Raw genomic sequence first — 18,474 nt, 5'->3', positions numbered from 1 at the left:
TACTTGCTGTAATTATTTGTTTGTGCTTGAACTTCCTATCTGTGTTTGCAACTGGGACTCTGTTGGACTGTGGTGATTAGTTGATGGTTGGATTGTTTGGGCCTAGGGCCGTGGTTAGAATGAGATGAACCGATGGTTGATTTCGGTTTTGTGTTTCTGGTTTGGAATAAAATATGAAAGGCTATTTTGTTTTAGCATAGATAAACTGTTTTGAAAGGCTTTTAAGTTTTTGAGAATTGAATGGTTCCTCTTTCAGAAAAGATTTTCGACTTTACTTTTATTGTAAACCGTTGTTTTTGAAAAGAGGCATAAGACGGTTATTAATCACTAGTACGGTTTATCTTCACGTATCCTATTACAGTAATTCCTAAAAACCCTCTACTGAGAACCCTTTCGAGGATGATGTTCTCACCCCCTACATTTTTCCCCTTTCAGGATATGGCGCAGAAGTCACGAAGAGTTTATTTAGTTGTTGTTGAAATGCTCTGTATTGCTTCAGATTATTACTTGTTGTACCCTCGCCTTTATCTTGATATATTCTGTAAGAGGGATAGGAATTGTATTGGTTAATGCTTGTAATGTTATATATATATATATATATATATATATATATATATATATATGGATGTATTCTATATGAGTTTTTGTAAGTTGTATGGTATCTATGGATGTACTTTGTCTAACGAAAGTATTTTTGGGAGCAATTTTCTGGTTTAAAGTTTTAAATAGGCTCATATTTTAGTATTAAATAGTATAAGTGTCGTCGTAATGTCCGAGCTATCAGAGTCACACAGCCGGAAGCGTGAGCTTTGGTAGTTAGGGTGTTACAGGGATTGTTCGAGTATTGGACAACTGACGGTTTATTTTGTTGCTTAGATTAGGAAAAATTTTTCTTTTTGGGTTAGAGTCTTCTATTATTATTTTTGGTTGAATTACTTTTAAATCCTTATTTTCTCTTTTTAATTGTTTTCGAAAATTTTTATTAGCTAAAAATTGAGTTTTTTTTTGTTTGAGTTTAGTTTCATATTTTAAGTTTGGTGTCAATTGCATGTTTTTATTTTCTTTTAAATTTTCGAATTTGTGTTCATTGTTCTTTCTTAATCTTCAAGTTATTCTTGTTTATTTTCCTTGTTTGATCTTTAGTTTTTCTTGTTCTGTGTCTTTTCTTGTTTTTCTTGTGCTTTTTCAAAATATCAGTTTTCAAAAAAATCTTTATTTATTAAATACCTTATTAAAACACGTTAAATTTATAGCTCAATTGGCTAGAGCGTTGTGCTTATGTTCTTTTTAAAATTTTTTTCAAAAATAATTTTTCTTTGAATAAATCTTGTGCCAAACTTTAAGTTTGGTGTTTTCTTGTTGATTTTTCTTTAGTTTTCGAAAAATTTTATTTTGGTTTTCAAAAAAATTTTAAGTTTGGTGTTCTATCTTCATGTTCTTGTTGTTCTTGTGAGTCTTCAAGGTGTTCTTGAGTCTTCCTTGTGTTTTGATCTTAAAATTTTTAAGTTTGGTGTTCCTTGGTGTTTTTCCTCCAAAATTTTCAAAAATAAGGTGCATTAGATCTAAAAATTTTAAGTTGTGTGTCTTTTATGTGTTTTTCTCTTTCATCATAAAATTGAAGAATAAAAAAAATATCTTTTCTAACTATTTTTAAGCAAATATTTCGAAATTTTTCATAAAAATTCAGATTTTAATTTCAAAATTTTATCTTATCATATCTTAGTTGTCAAGTTTTTAAAAAAAACATATCTTTTTCAAAACCTCCTAACCACTTTTTCTCTCTCTTCATTTTTCGAAAATCCTCACCCATTTTTCATTTCATTTTATTTTTTTTTTTCTAATTTCCGTTTTCTAAAAAAAATAATATAAATATATTTTACTTGCAATTCACATCATCTCCCTTTTTCCGTCATGGATCTAAGTGGAAATGAACAGTCCAGAAGGACTCTGGGGTCATATGCTAACCCCACTGCTGCTGCATATGGGAGTAGTATCTGTATACCCTCCATCAAAGCAGGCAGTTTTGAGTTAAATTCTCAGCTCATTGTCATGGTGCAGCTAAACTGCCAGTATTCCGGTCTTCCACAGGAAGAACCTACTGAGTTTCTGGCACAATTCTTGCAAATTGCTGACACAGTACGTGACAAGGAGGTAGACCAGGATGTATACAAACTATTACTGTTTCCATTTGCTGTAAAAGATTAAGCTAAAAGGTGGTTAAATAACCAACCCACAGCAAGCATAAGGACATGGAAACAGTTATCTGACAAATTCCTGAATCAATATTTCCCTCCAAAAAGGATGACACAACTCATGCTGGATATCCAAGGCTTTAAACAAGAGGATGATGAATCTCTTTATAATGCCTGGGAAAGGTACAGAGGGATGCTAAGGAAATGCCCCTCTGAAATATTTTCAGAGTGGGTGCAGTTAGACATCTTCTACTATGGGCTTACAGAAGGAGCTCAGATGTCCCTAGACCACTCAGCTGGTGGATCTATACACATGAGGAAAACTATTGAAGAGGCTCAAGAGCTTATTGATATAGTTGCCAGAAACCAGCATCTGTACATAAGTAATGAGTCCTCCATAAAAGAAGAAGCCAAAGCAGTATCTACTGAACTTGGTCCTCTAGAACAAGTTGCTGAACTCAATCAACAATTGTGCTTTCTAACAAAACAGCTAGCAGAATTCAAAGAGATGCTACAAGACACTAAAAATGCTAATAAAAATATGGAGGCACAATTGAATTAGACAAAACAGCAGTTATCAAAGCAGATAACAGAAGAGTGCCAGGAAGTTCAATTAAGAAGTGGAAAAACATTAAATACCTCGCTTCAGAGCAACAGAAAGCCAAGGAAAGAACAACTGACAGAGGATGAGCAAAATATCATCCAAAATCCCTCTCAGGACAGTAAGAGCCCAGAGAGGAATGATTTTGGCGCTCAAACGCCAAAAAAAGATGGAGAGCTGGTGTTAAACGCCCAACCCATGCTCAGTTCTGGCGTTCAAATGCCACAAACAAGCAAGGAGTTGGCGTTAAACGCCCAAAAGAAGCTCAGTTCTGGCGTTCAAACGCCAGGAACAGGTAAGGAGTTGGCGTCCAATGCCAATCCATCTTCCACCCCTGGCATTCAAATTCTAGTGAGGGATCAGACACACACAAGTGCTGATAACAACCCCTCTAAAAAGGCTTCTCCAACCACCTCTGTAGGAAATAAACCTGCAGCAACCAAGGTTGAAGAATACAAAGCCAAAATGTCTTATCCTCAAAAACTCCGCCAAGAGGAGCAGGATAGGCAATTTGCTCGCTTTGCAGACTATCTCAGGACTCTTGAAATAAAGATTCCGTTTGCAGAGGCACTTGAGCAAATACCTTCTTATGCCAAGTTCATGAAAGAGATCTTGAGTCATAAGAAGGATTGGAGAGAAACTGAAAGAGTTCTCCTCACTGAAGAATACAGTGCAGTCATTCTGAAAAGCTTCCCAGAAAAGCTTAAAGATCCCGGGAGCTTCATGATACCATGCACATTAGAGGGTAATTGCATCAAGACAGCTTTATGTGATATTGGGGCAAGTATCAATCTAATACCTGCATCCACTATCAGAAAGCTTAGTTTAATTGAAGAAGTCAAACCAACCCGGATATGTCTCCAACTTGCTGATGGCTCTATTAAATACCCATCAGGCGTGATTGAAGACATGATTGTCAGGGTTAGGCCATTCGCCTTCCCCACTGACTTTGTAGTGCTGGAAATGGAGGAGCACAAGAGTGCTACTCTCATTCTAGGAAGACCTTTCCTAGCAACTGGACGAACTCACATTGATGTCCAAAAGGGGGAAATAACCCTGAGAGTCAATGAGGATGAGTTTAAGTTGAATGCTGTCAAAGCCATTCAGCATTCAGACACACCAAAAGACTGCATGAAAGTTGATCTTATTGACTCTTTAGTAGAGGAGATCAACATGGCTACGAGTCTCGAATCAGAGCTGGAAGACATCTTTAAAGATGTTCAGCCTGATCTGGAGGAATCAGAGGAATTGAAAGAGCCTCTGGAAATTCCTCAGGAAAAGGAAAAACCTCCTAAACCCGAGCTCAAACCATTACCACCATCCTTGAAATATGCATTTCTGGGAGAAGGTGACACTTTTCCAGTGATCATAAGCTCTGCTTTGAATTCACAAGAAGAGGAAGCACTACTTCAAGTGCTAAGGACACACAAGACAGCTCTTGGGTGGTCCATAAGTGACCTTAAGGGCATAAGCCCAGCTAGATGCATGCATAAGATCCTATTGAAGGATGATGCTAAGCCAGTGGTTCAACCACAGAGGCGGTTAAATCCAGCCATGAAGGAAGTAGTGCAGAAAGAGGTCACCAAGTTACTGGAGGTTGGGATTATTTATCCTATTTCTGATAGCCCCTGGGTGAGCCCTGTTCAAGTTGTCCCCAAAAAGGGAGGCATGACAGTGGTTCATAATGAAAAAAATGAACTGGTTCCTACAAGAACAGTTACAGGGTGGCACATGTGTATTGACTACAGAAGGCTCAATACAGCCACCAGAAAGGATCATTTTCCTTTACCATTCATAGACCAGATGCTAGAGAGACTAGCAGGTCATAATTTTTACTACTTTTTGGATGGCTATTCAGGTTACAACCAAATTGCAGTAGATCCCTAGGATCAAGAGAAAACTGCATTCACATGTCCATCTGGAGTATTTGCCTACAGAAAGATGCCATTTGGGCTGTGTAATGCACCTGCAACCTTTTAGAGATGCATGCTCTCTATTTTCTCTGATATGGTGGAAAAATTTATGGAAGTCTTCATGGATGAATTCTCAGTATATGGAGACTCATTCAGCTCTTGTCTTGATCACCTGACACTAGTTCTGAAAAGATGCCAAGAGACTAACCTGGTTTTAAACTGGGAAAAATGTCACTTTATGGTGACTGAAAGGATTGTCCTTGGGCATAAAATTTCAAACAAGGGAATAGAGGTGGATCAAGCTAAAGTGGAAGTAATTGAAAAATTACCTCCACCTGCTAATATTAAGGCAATTAGAAGCTTTCTGGGCCATGTAGGATTCTATAGGAGGTTTATAAAGGATTTTTCAAAAATCGCAAAACCTCTGAGCAATCTGCTAGCTGCTGACACGCCATTTGTGTTTGACACAGAGTGTCTGCAGGCGTTTGAAACCTTGAAAGCTAAGCTCGTCACAGCACCATTTCCGCACCAGACTGGACATTACCATTCGAATTAATGTGTGATGCCAGTGACCAAGCCATTGGTGCAGTATTGGGGCAGAGGCACGACAAGCTCCTGCATGTCATTTATTATGCTAGCCGTGTTTTAAATGATGCCCAGAAAAATTACACAACCACAGAAAAGGAATTGCTTGCAGTGGTTTATGCCATTGACAAGTTTAGATCATACTTAGTAGGATCAAAAGTGATTGTGTACACTGACTATGCTGCTCTTAAATATCTATTTACAAAGCAGGATTCAAAACCCAGGCTCATAAGATGGGTGTTGCTTCTGCAAGAGTTTGATATAGAAATAAGAGACAGAAAAGGGATAGAAAACCATGTGGCTGATCATCTGTCCCGGATAGAGCCAGTAGAAGAGGCGTCCTTTCCCTCTATTGAAATCTCTGAAACCTTTCCGAATGAGCATTTGTTTGCCATTCAGGAAACACCATGGTTTGCAGACATTGCAAACTATAAAGCTGCAAGGTTCATACCCAAGGAGTACAGCAGGCAACAAAAGAAAAAATTAATTATTGATGCAAAGTACTACTTGTGGGATGAACCCTATCTCTTTAAGAGATGTGCAGACAGAATAATCAGAAGGTGTGTGCCTAGAGAAGAAGCACAGAAGATCTTATGGCATTGCCATGGGTCACAATATGGAGGTCATTTCGGAGGCGAGCGAACAGCCACCAAGGTCCTCCAATGTGGTTTCTACTGGCCTACCCTTTATAAAGATTCCCGAGAGTTTGTACGTAACTGTGATAGTTGCCAGCGAGCTGGTAATCTGCCTCATGGTTACGCCATGCCTCAACAAGGGATCTTGGAGATTGATTTATTTGATCTATGGGGCATTGACTTCATGGGACCTTTCCCACCATCACAGTCAAACACTTAGATTCTGGTTGCAGTTGACTATGTATCTAAAAGGGTAGAGGCCATTGCCACACCCACTAATGATACTAAGACAGTGCTGAAGTTCCTCCAGAAACATATCTTCAGCAGGTTTGGTGTCCCTAGAGTACTAATCAGTGATGGGGGCACTCACTTCTGCAACAAATAGCTTTACTCTGCCATGGTCCGGTATGGAATTAGCCACAAAGTGGCAACTCCATATCATCCAGAGACAAATGGGCAAGCTGAAGTCTCTAACAGAGAACTGAAAAGAATCCTGGAATGGACTGTAAGTACCAGTAGAAAGGATTGGGCAAGAAGCTTGGATGATGCTCTGTGGGCTTACAGAACAGTATTCAAGACTCCTATAGGGACCTCTCCATACCAGCTTGTGTATGGTAAGGCCTGTCATCTGCCCGTGGAACTGGAATACAAAGCCTACTGGGCAACCAGATTCCTAAACTTTGATGCCAAATTAGCTGGAGAAAAAAGATTGCTCCAGCTGAATGAGCTAGAGGACTTCAGACTCACTGCTTTCAAAAATGCCAAGCTCTACAAAGAGAAAGAAAAAAGATGGCATGACAAAAAGCTGTCATCTAGAGTCTTTGAACCAAGATAGAAGGTTCTTCTATTTAAATCTAGGCTCAGGCTATTCCCCGGGAAACTGAAATCCCGGTGGAGGGGACCATTTGTGATTACAAGTGTGTCACCATATGGCTATGTGGAGCTTCAAGACATTGATTCTAATAAGAAGTTCATTGTTAATGGACAGAGAATCAAACATTATCTTGAAGGCAATGTTGAGCAAGAATGCTCAAGGCTGAGGCTAGATTAAAAAGCTCAGCAAGATCCAGCTAAAGACAATAAAGAAGCGCTTGCTGGGAGGCAACCTAGCCATTAGCAAAACTCTTTCTGTTATTTTATTTTATTCTATTCTTTATTTTATTTATTTTTGAAGCATATAAGTTCAATATTAACAAGGTAAAGAATCAATTGCATAAGTTTACAGGGATACAGAAGGATTCAGAGCACAAAACAGGAAAAAGGAGCTCACTGGCAAGAAAACGCCAGTAAGAAGCACAATTGAGCGTTAAACGCCCAAAAGGAGCATCTACTGGGCGTTTAACGCCAGTAGAGGTAGCCATCTGGGCATTAAACGCCAGATTTACAGCATCCTGGGCATTCAGAAAAACGCCAAGTGACAAAGGAGTTTCTGGCTTTTAACGCCAGCTGAAAGCAACAGATGAGCGTTAAACGCCCAGACCAAGCACCAGTTGGGCGTTAAACGCCCAAAACATGCAGCAGTTGGGCGTTTAACGCCAGGATTGTGGGGAGTAGGCAATTTCGTTTTCAATTCAAATTTTTTCCATTTTCTATGTTTCAATTCATGATTTCTTGCACAAACATGTTACTAATCCTAATTTTTCAAATCCTTTTTCAAAAGATATCAAATGTATCTTAATTCATAAACCCTTTTTTTATCCTCTTCAAATTATTTTCAAATCCTTTTCAAAACAAATCTATCTCTTTTCCTTCTAAAATCTTTTCAACTCATCAATATCTTTTTCAAATCTTCATAACATCTTTTTCAAAACAAAGCTATCTTCTTCAAATATTTTCCATATTATTCATATCTTTTAAAATTTTAAAGTGCATCCTTTTCCTATCATACTTATCTTTTACAAATCATATCTTTTATCATATCTTCTTCAAAATTTTCGAAAACCCACCCCCCTTCCCTTTAAATCCTAGTTTGGCCTCCCCCCCACCTCTACAATTTAGACTTGGCTCTCCTCATATCCCACTCCTTTCTTTTCTTTTACTTGAGGACAAGCAAACCTCTAAGTTTGGTGTGTTTATCCGTGATCACTAAGCCAATACCCACTAAGATCATGGCTCTTAAGGGAAAACAAACCAACTCAAGAGGCAATAAAGAGAATATTCCAAAACCACTTTGGAATCAAGGGAAGTTCTTAACCAAAGAACATTCAGACCATTACTACAAAATAATGGGTCTAAGGTTAGTGATCCCGGAAGTTAAATTCGATCTGAAAGAAGATGAATATCCGGAGATCCAAGAGCAAATTCGAAACAGGAGCTGGGAAGTCCTAGCTAATCCTGAAACAAAGGTGGGAAGAAACATGGTTCAGGAATTCTACGCAAATATGTGGCAGACGGACAGGCAGAGAATAGCGGGAACTGCATTCTATGACTATAGAACTCTGGTCAGAGGGAAGATTGTTCACACCCACCCTGACAAAATAAGGGAGATCTTCAAGCTACCTCAACTGCAAGATGACCCAGACTCCTTTAATAGGAGAATGATGAGATCAAACCTGAACTTGGACAAGATCCTAGAGGACATATGTCTCCCTGGAGCTAAACGGACAACCAACACAAAGGGTGCCCCGAACCAACTCAAAAGAGGAGATCTCAAACCAGTCGCCAGAGGCTGGCTGGACTTCATTGGGTGCTCTATATTGCCCACTAGCAACCACTCTGAGGTCACCATCAGAAGAGCAGTGATGATTCATTGCATTATGCTGGAAAAGGAAGTGGAAGTTCATCAGCTGATTGCTTGTGAGCTTTACAAGATTGCAAACAAGAACTCCAAAGATGCCAGATGGGCTTATCTAAGCTTGGTCTCTCTGTTATGTAAAGATGCTGGGATAAAAATGGGAGTAGATGAGTACATCCCAGTTGAGCTACCAATCACCAAAAAGTCTATGGAAGGACAACAAGTGCAGGACGAACCCATCAAGAGGAGAGCACAGGAGTTCCTCCTGGAAATCCCTCAAATTGAATACTGGGAGCGCCTAGAAGCATCTGTCACCAAGTTGCAAGAAGCTGTGGATCAACTGAAGAAAGAACAGCAAAATCAAAATAGCATGCTCTGCAAACTGCTTAGAGAACAAGAAGAGCAAGGGCGTGAACTGAAGGAACAGAAGCGCCAGAAGCTATCTCTTGAAGGGCCAAGCACTCCACAGACTAAAGAGGCATCCACCTCCCAAATTCAAGGTTGTTGAGTTCTAATCTTAGCCTTAACTCTGTGATAATTGTTCTTATTAGAAATTTACCTTAGAAGTTATATATGAGTAGTAGTAATTAGTATCTCTATTTTGATTTTATCTCCAATTAAGCTATAATTTATTTTTCTCATCATCATCAAACATGAATAAAATAGCAGATTTTTAGAATAAGGAGGCAATATTTTTTCGAGTTCTTAATAAGGAAAATTCTAATTATCTATATGTGGTGGCAATGCTTTTTGTCTTCTGAATGAATGCCTAAATAGTGCATGTTTTTGATATTGAATTTTATGAATGTTAAAATTGTTGGCTCCTGAAAGAATGATGAACAAGAGAAATGTTATTGATGATCTGAAAAATCATGAAATTGATTCTTGAAGCAAGAAAAAGCAGCAAAAAAAAAAGAAGAAGAAGGAGCAGTAGAAAAAGCCAGTAGCCCTTAAAACCAAAAGGCAAGGGTAAAAAGGATCCAAGGCTTTGAGCATTAATGGATAGGAGGGTCTAAAAGGAATAAAATCCTGGCCTAAGCGGCTAAACTAAGCTGTCCCTAACCATGTGCTTGTGGCGTGAAGGTGTCAAGTGAAAACTTGAGACTGAGCGGTTAAAGTCGAGGTCCAAAGCAAAAACTACTTAAGAACTCTGGACACCTCTAATTAGAGACTTTAGCAAAGCTAAGTCACAATCTAAAAAGCTTCACCCAGTTATGTGTCTGTGGCATTTATGTATCCGGTGGTAATACTGGAAAACAAAGTGCTTAGGGCCACGGCCAAGACTCATAAAGTAGCTGTGTTCAAGGATCAACATACTAAACTAGGAGAATCAATAATACTATCTGAATTCTGAGTTCCTATGGATGCCAATCATTCTGAATTTCAAAGGATAAAGTGAAATGCCAAAACTGTTCGGAAGCAAAATGCTACTAGTCCCACTCATTTGATTAGAATCTGAGCTTCACTTAAAACTCTGAGATATTATTGCTTCTTGATTTCTTTTCATCCTATTTTATTTGTCTTGTTGCTTGGGGACAAGCAACAGTTTAAGTTTGGTGTTGTGATGAGCGGATATTTTATACGCTTTTTTAGGGTAATTTCATGTAGTTTTTAGCATATTTTAGTTGGTTTTTAGTATATTTTTATTAGTTTCTAGGCAAAATTCATATTTCTGGACTTTATTATGAGCTTATGTGTTTTTCTATGATTTCAGGTATTTTCTGCCTGTAATTGAGGGTGTTGAGCAAAAATCTGATTCAGGCTGAAAAAGGACTGCAGATGTTATTGAATTCTGACCTCCCTGCACTCGAAATGGATTTTCTGGTGCTAAAAGAGTCCAAATGGCACGATCTTAATTGCGTTGGAAAGTAGACATCCAGGGCTTTCCAGAAATATATAATAGTCCATACTTTACTCAAGGATAAATGACGTAAACTGGCGTTCAACGCCAGTTACATGTTGCATTCTGGCGTTAAACGCCAGAAACAGGTTACAAGTTGGAGTTAAACGCCAGAAACAGGTTACAACCTGGCGTTTAACTCTGGAAACAGCCTAGGCACATGTAAAGCTCAAGTCTCAGCCCCAGCACACACCAAGTGGGCTCCAGAAGTGGATTTCTGCACTATCTATCTTAGTTTACTCATTTTCTGTAAACCTAGGTTACTAGTTTAGTATTTAAACAACTTTTAGAGATTTATTTTGTATCTCATGACATTTTTAGATTTGAACTTTGTACTCTTTGACGGAATGAGTCTCTAAACTCCATTGTTAGGGGTGAGGAGCTCTACTGTGTCTCGATGAATTAATACAATTATTTCTGTTTTCTATTCAAACACGCTTGTTTCTATCTAAGATGTTCATTCGCACTTCAATATGATGAATGTGATGATCCGTGACACTCATCACCATTTTCAATATATGAACGCATGCCTGACAACCACTCCCATTCTACCTTCGATTGAATGAGTATCTCTTGGATTCCTTAATCAGAATTTTTGTGGTATAAGCTAGAATCCATTGGCAGCACTCTTGAGAATCCGGAAAGTCTAAACCTTGTCTGTGGTATTCCGAGTAGGATTCAAGGATTGAATGACTGTGACGAGCTTTAAACTCACAAGGGTTGGGCGTAGTGACAGACGCAAAAGGATCAATGGATCCTATTCCAGCATGAGTGAGAACCGACAGATGATTAGCCATGCAGTGACAGCGCACCTGGACCATTTTCACTGAGAGGACAGATGGTAGCCATTGATAATGGTGATCCACCAACACACAGCTTGCCATAGGAGGAACCTTGCGTGCGTGAAGAAGAAGCCAGGGGGAAAGCAGAGATTCAGAAGACAAAGCATCTCCAAAACTCCAACATATTCTCCATTACTGCATAACAAGTATTTAATTCTTGCTCTTTTATTTTTCTCAATCCAAACTGATAATTATAATTGATATCCTGACTAAGAATTACAAGATAACCATAGATTGATTCAAGCCAACAATCTCTGTGGGATTCGACCCTTACTCACGTAAGGTATTACTTGGACGACCCAGTGCACTTGCTGATTAGTGGTACGAGTTGTGAAAAGTGTGATTTACAATTCGTGCACCAACCTCTCCCATTCAAATGAACATATCTTGAGCTACAAAGCTCTAAATGAAGTGATTCCTGTGCCATTAGAAAGTACACATCCAGCACTTTCCAACCACATATAACACTATATAGTGGACACTGGAATTGAGGAGGATATTAACCTCAAAAACATGAAGGAGCAGAACACGTCCCTGTAGAGATACCATCCTGACCTCTTCATCTTCAAAGGAACATAACTTGAGTTGTAGATGTTCAAATGATGTGATTTTAGTGGCGTTGGAAAGTGGACATCTAGATCTTTCCAATGATCTATAACAATTTAGTGGATTTTAAATATGGAGGTGACAAAGATAATTCTTTCAGCGTCACAAGCTGGACATGTCTATGGGCGTGGCACGCCAAACATGGGCGTGGCACGCCAATTTTACTTTCACAAGGGGTGTGGCATGCCAAGAATGGGCGTGGCACACTAGTTTCAATACACAAGGGGTGTGGCACGCCAAGAAGGGGCGTGGCATGGCAAGAATGGGAGTGGCATGCCGGGGTATTTGACAGACTAACCTCTTCACCTTCAACTGGGCATAACTTGAGCTACGAAGGTCCAAATGAGTTAATTCTAGTGGCATTAGAAAGCTGACATCCAAGGATTTCCAAATATCTATAATACTTTATAGTGGACATTCATTTTGAGGCCCAAACAACTCCATCCCTTCAGCATTGCAAAGTGGGTCATACTCTAGTGAGAAATTTCTATTGGGCGTGGCACTTGAAACCACACGCCAACATCTCTTTGCAGCCCTAACCTTCAACCAAGCCCACTTCAACTCTCATTCAAGCCACAATTGTTAATCAATCAAGGCCACAAGAAGCATCTAGAATAGTTCATTTTCACTTCATTGTAATTTGCTTTCGATTTCACATGAGTTTATAATTTAAGATAGCTATAAATAGGACCACCACACACACATTGAGGGATTATTCTGGACAAAATTGGAGGAGGGGTCTTCGGACTCCCTCTTCTCACCCACACTTCTCTCCTCTTCCACTTTCTTACTTGTAAATATTTTAGTTATAAATCACTAACTCTTTCCATTTGGAAAGAAAGCTCTATTGCTATTTGATGGATTAAATTATTTTTATTCTTCTTCTTCTCTTCATCTCTCTTTAATTTACTAGAAGGAATTTTTTTCTTCATGTTAGCATTCAATTATCTTGGAAAAGAGATTGAATGTATTTGGGTTTTATGTGAACCTTGGAAGAGAAATCATAAAACCATGCTTGAAATACTTTCTCACATTGAGTAGATTTAGGTTTTGGGATTAGATAATTGTGACGCTAGATCTACCTGATGCATGAGCATCTTTCCTACATTTTCCTAGTGAATTTGCATTTGAATTGTTAAGTTTAATCAATAATTAAATATGTTTTAGCCACCATGAATGCTACTTTGAGTTTTGTGCAATTTTGTTATTTGAGGTAGCGTTTTGAACGAATTTAACAGAGTTTATGTGAAGAAATGAAGTTACAGAAGGACCAGGAGTGCTTCACAAACTCGCATTGCTTTCTGCCTTCACGGCGCCAAACTTGGGATTCTCCAAGTTTGGTGCCACCCACTCATCCCTCAAGAATACATTGCGGATATGCTCAAGCCAAACTTGAAGATGCTCAAGTTTGGCGCCAGCAAGGATTTTCCTAGGAGTGCTTCACGTGTGACTTCAAGCTAAACTTGACGTTACACAAGTTTGGTGCCACACTCAAAGTTTCTAAGGAGTGCTTGCGGACCACTTCACGCCAAACTTGAAGATGCTCAAGTTTGGCGCCAGCAAAGAGAACCAAGGGGGAGCTTTCGGATCACTTCACACCAAACTTGAAGATGCTCAAGTTTGGTGCCACACTTGAGAATGAAAGTGGCCCCTCTTCATCATACAAGGCCTGTACGAATTAATCTATAATCTTGATTAAACTTTATTTTTTATTTTAAAATAGGAAAATATATTATTGAGTTTCAGGAAATATAATTTACATCAATTAGGATTAGATATAAAAGGGAAAAAATTCAGCCATTCGGGCTCTTCTCTTCTCTTCTACTCATTCCACAATTTACAGTTTTTCTGAATCCTAGTTTTCTCTCTGAATCATGAGCAGCTAAAGCTCCACTGTTAAGGTTAGGAGCTCTGTCTATTGTATGGATTGATACTATTATTTTTCTATTTAAATTTATGTACTGATTTCTATTTCAATAATTGTTTTCGTTCTTTATCTTATGAATCTGGGTGGAACGGAAGTATGACCCTTGTTCTAATTGAGTTCGTGTCTAACATGGAAAAGCTCTTTACTTGAACAACAACTTGAAAACAATTTCTCCTAAATTTCTAATTATCTAGACTTAACGGGATACGTGACATATAATCCTCTTATATTTAATTTGGATAATTAGGGTTTCTGTGGAATATAAACTAGAATTGAACTTCACCCTCTAATTGGAATTAAGTGACCAAGGAATTGGCGGTTGATGAAGGTTAGAGGAGACTAAAAAGGTCTAAGGAATTAGGGTTTAGTCACATTTAGTTTGCCATGAAATGAATCCTGCATGATTAAGATAGTTAGTAAGAAAAGTTAATCCGGAAGATAGATATCTCTGAAGCCTTAACTGTTTTCTCCATATATTTCACAAACAACTTACTGCATGCTTTCTGATTCTCTGAATTACTGTTTGATGCAATTTGAACTCTCAACACCATTTTCTGTTTGTCTAAATAAGTAAATTAATCAACCATTGTTTCTTAGTCCATCAATCCTTGTGGGATCGACCCTTATTAACTTGAGGTACTACTTAGTACGACCCGGTGCACTTGTCGGTTAGTTTGTGGTTATAAATTCTGCACCACTACCCATTACTTGGATCCATGAGGATGTGTGGTATAATCAGGGAATAAGCTTTATCTCTTTTCATGAGCAACTAGACCAAGGAATTGGCTATTGATCAAGATTGGGGAGATTAATTTACCAAGGAATTGGGACTCAATCACTCATGATTGCCAAGACGTCAATGAGTTGCATGATTGAAGATGAGATTAAATCAATTAATCTGGAGAATGCAATATCTCTTGATCCCAATATTTATTTTATCTTTTGTTCTTATATTTACTTTATGGTCATTTATTTTCCAACACTTTACTTTCTTGTACTTTACATTTATGTCATTTACTTTCATGCACTTTATTACTTTCCTTTTACTTTCATGTCATTTACATTTCTTGTTGATTATCTCTCTTTAATATTTGTCTAACTAGAATAATCAATCAACTATTGTTTGCTTAATCCGTTAATCCTCGTGGGATCTGTAACACCCTACTATACAGATTTTTACGCTTAAGTCGTAGAATAGAGGTAGTGTGGTGTTACGGACCTCTAAACAGCAGAATAAATACATAATAGAGGAAAAAGATAATATACTAGGAGCCTTAAACAAAACGGGTAAACAAAAGTCGCAAAATGAAAAGCGCAATGCTCAAGAGATACGATTACTTACGTGCTAAGAAACTTAAAAGATAAAGATAAGAATAAGTAATAGAGTAAAAGAAGGCCAAGTTTACAACATAACTAGCTCCTGACTTAGCCTGCGAAACCAAGGCTGGCCGGAGTATATATATATACATACATAGGTGTCCTAAAATACATCAAAATACCAAAATAACACTACAAGAAAAACACCCATTCAGGTACACTTGAAAAGTGTAGCCAAAAGTGAAAAAAAATGATGCCTTAGGCTACGGCTACGCTTTTTGGGCTATGGCTACGCTTTTTGGGGTGATTCCTATTCGGCCGTTGCCTATTCTCAAAGGCTACGCTTTTCTGCACCAAGGGCTACGCTTTTGGCGTTTAGGAATAGGCTACGCTTTTCAAGTGATGCTGTCCAGGACCAAAGGCTACGCTTTTCAGCTTTCATTCTTCCATAATAGGCTACGCTTTTTAACGCTATTGCATCACTTGTAAAGCGTAGCCACATTGTATACCATGGCTACTTTTTATAAGCGTAGCCTTAGGTCCCTCTTTTTTTTTATATATATACTATAGCTACTGTATATAAGTGTAGCCTTAGGTCTCGATTTTTTTTTTTTGTATAATATAGCTACTGTATATAAGTGTAGCCTTAGGTCTTGTTTTTTTTTTTTCTATATATATATATAATTATCTAATAATTATCAATACAACATAATAGTTAATATGATTACATGTATAATAATTCTGCATTTTTATTTAAATGAGTTGAATATTATAAAATAAAAATAAATACATAATTATACTAAATAATTTCTTTAAATAATATCAAAATAACCATAATATCACTTAAAATTTACTACTACTAATATCAAAGCTGACACTTCTGTTTCTGACTGTGAAAGTAGAGAACTTAAAATGAATATACAAATATACAAGCGAAACAAATTTGCAGAACATGAAAAGTATTTACAATTTCTTTTGAATTCCAGAGACAAGTCATCACAGTTTGAAGACCAGCATCACCAAATGTATCTGCACTACTACTTCCAAATGATATACCAGCAGCATTGTGCTCCTTCTTTGCCTTCCGAATATGCAAAGCTTCAAGATGGCTATGAAGTATTTTATTCTGAAGGAGGTTGATGACATCAATCACACAAGTAATTTGAAAGAAACCAATGCAATAAAATATAAATAATAAAAATAGTTCACACTATGTGGGCTTGCCATAAGGAAGAAACAGTGTTACTGCCTACTATCAAATACAGTTTATGGACATGCTGTTTAAATTGCATTACAATGTGACCCATTATTTCTTTTATATTTTGAGTTGAAGATAAAGAGAAAATACAGAGTTAGGAGGAAGAGGTCATTCAATCACCGACAGTGGCACAGACTACACATTGACAGTGATTAACTAGACTTGCTAACTGTAACTGATCTTAGGTTGCAAACTGCAACCAACACTCACCAAAGATACCAAATAAATAATGAATTCCTCATATACACATCAATGGACCACAATTTTTTAATGTGTTGGGTAGACAACAGTTTAATACTAGACAATAAGAGCAAGTTAGGACACAATAATTCAACAAGAACACTGAAGGATAACTGAATAAGGCATCAGTCAAACTAAACGGGTGAAAAGAAAACCTGCTCATTTATTTCATCATATTTCTTCTCAGCGTCATTTCTTGCCTTCTCAAGCAATTTCTTCTACTCTTCCCACTTAGCCTTCAGTTGACTCTGCAAAACACAAATATGCAAACAGGGTGAATTATCGGTACATCTATCCAGAAAATCAAACAAACCAAAATTCCAGTAAATTGGAAAGAATATATAAAGTAAGTAGACAAAGTGTAAAACAAACTGACAAATGCAACAGTAAACCATGTGGCTTATAGGGAAATCCCAGTGCAAGAAGAAATGAAAAATCCAACTGAACTAGCACTATCAAAGAATCACTAGACACACTGCAAGTTTCACACTGCCAGTATAGCATGAACAAAAACAGCATCCACTTCACCCTGTCATCATAGTTACACATTTACACAATCAAGCCCATAATATCCAAATAACCAATCACATGAAAAAGAAGTTAGCTCTTTTCATTGCCTTGGACACTGTATTATTTAGATGGCATTTGAAATACTAACATCAGAAACATCAGAAAATACTTCTCCAAAAGGACTTTGTACAACAGCAACAAAGGCATACCTTGGGATAACTGGAGCAAGAACAAGTGCAGGATTTTGGGAGAATGCAGCAGTTTCCGAAGCCGCAGCTACCTTGGCAGCATTTTGATTCAAGACAAGAGCTACTGAAATAGCTCCTCCTTCTCCATTCAGGACAGTACAAAATGTTGTGATAACAAAGCAGCATCTTTTTGTAGGTTAAAGATAATAGGAATAATAACTGCAGCACTACCGAGCTTCATAGTATTTTGTTTCCTTTTAATGAACTAAATAGTGCTAATAAGGGAAAAAATTGCTAACATTTCCTATCATTTTATATTAACTTTGCCTATTAAATTAGTTTTCTGTGCAGAAACATTAGACTTGCTTACCGGTCTTTGTATAATTAATGAGTTGTACAGTAACTTCAGTTTGGTTGTCAATCGCCTGTCTGATTTTTTTCACAGTTGCTGAATCTGTTTCAAGTCTTTGAAGAAATCTGAATGACCAAGGAGTATCCAAGTTAAAGATAAACTTGACATAGATAATTTCCAGTTAAATCAACCTCTCGAATGAAATTTTATAATATTCTAAAATAAAATGCAGGATTTTGTGGAAGTGTGGAATATATATGAGGTGTGAACCAACAAAGTGTCAATATAATCAGAAAAGGAAGTTCACCTATGTTTCCATTTCTGTTGTTATTGAACATAGATCAAATTTGATATCTGCCTTTTGCATGTACAAAGCAAATGCTTGCAAGTTATGGATATCTATCATTATGATATGCTGAACTCCAGGATATTGAACCTATTATATACAAAAGAAATCATAATTGAAAAGTTCACTCCCTCTCAATTACAAACACAACATTTTGCAATCTTGATGTTAATATTCTCATCCCAACTATAAGCAGCGTATTGTAGCACTGTCATACCAGAATTATTTACCAATTCAATATCATTTTCTAAAATCAATTCCACTAAATACTCCACAAAATCAGTAGATACAAGGAATATAGGATAACTCGATGTAACATTTGTACCTC

General features: G+C 37.5%; 1 long non-coding RNA gene across 1 annotated transcript; it reads right to left on the bottom strand.

Annotated features, from left to right (window-relative positions):
• Positions 1–16,245: 16,245 nt before the first annotated feature.
• On the bottom strand, positions 16,246–17,579 carry LOC114925257 (uncharacterized). Its single transcript, XR_003813862.2, has 3 exons — positions 17,470–17,579; positions 16,906–16,998; positions 16,246–16,378 (listed from the first exon to the last, which is right to left on the bottom strand). It is a non-coding gene; the product is annotated as an uncharacterized lncRNA (long non-coding RNA).
• Positions 17,580–18,474: the final 895 nt, after the last annotated feature.

This window comes from Arachis hypogaea, chromosome 14, assembly GCF_003086295.3.
Source record: "Arachis hypogaea cultivar Tifrunner chromosome 14, arahy.Tifrunner.gnm2.J5K5, whole genome shotgun sequence".
NCBI lineage: Eukaryota > Viridiplantae > Streptophyta > Magnoliopsida > Fabales > Fabaceae > Arachis > Arachis hypogaea.
This window is presented reverse-complemented; position numbering and strand designations above follow the sequence as displayed.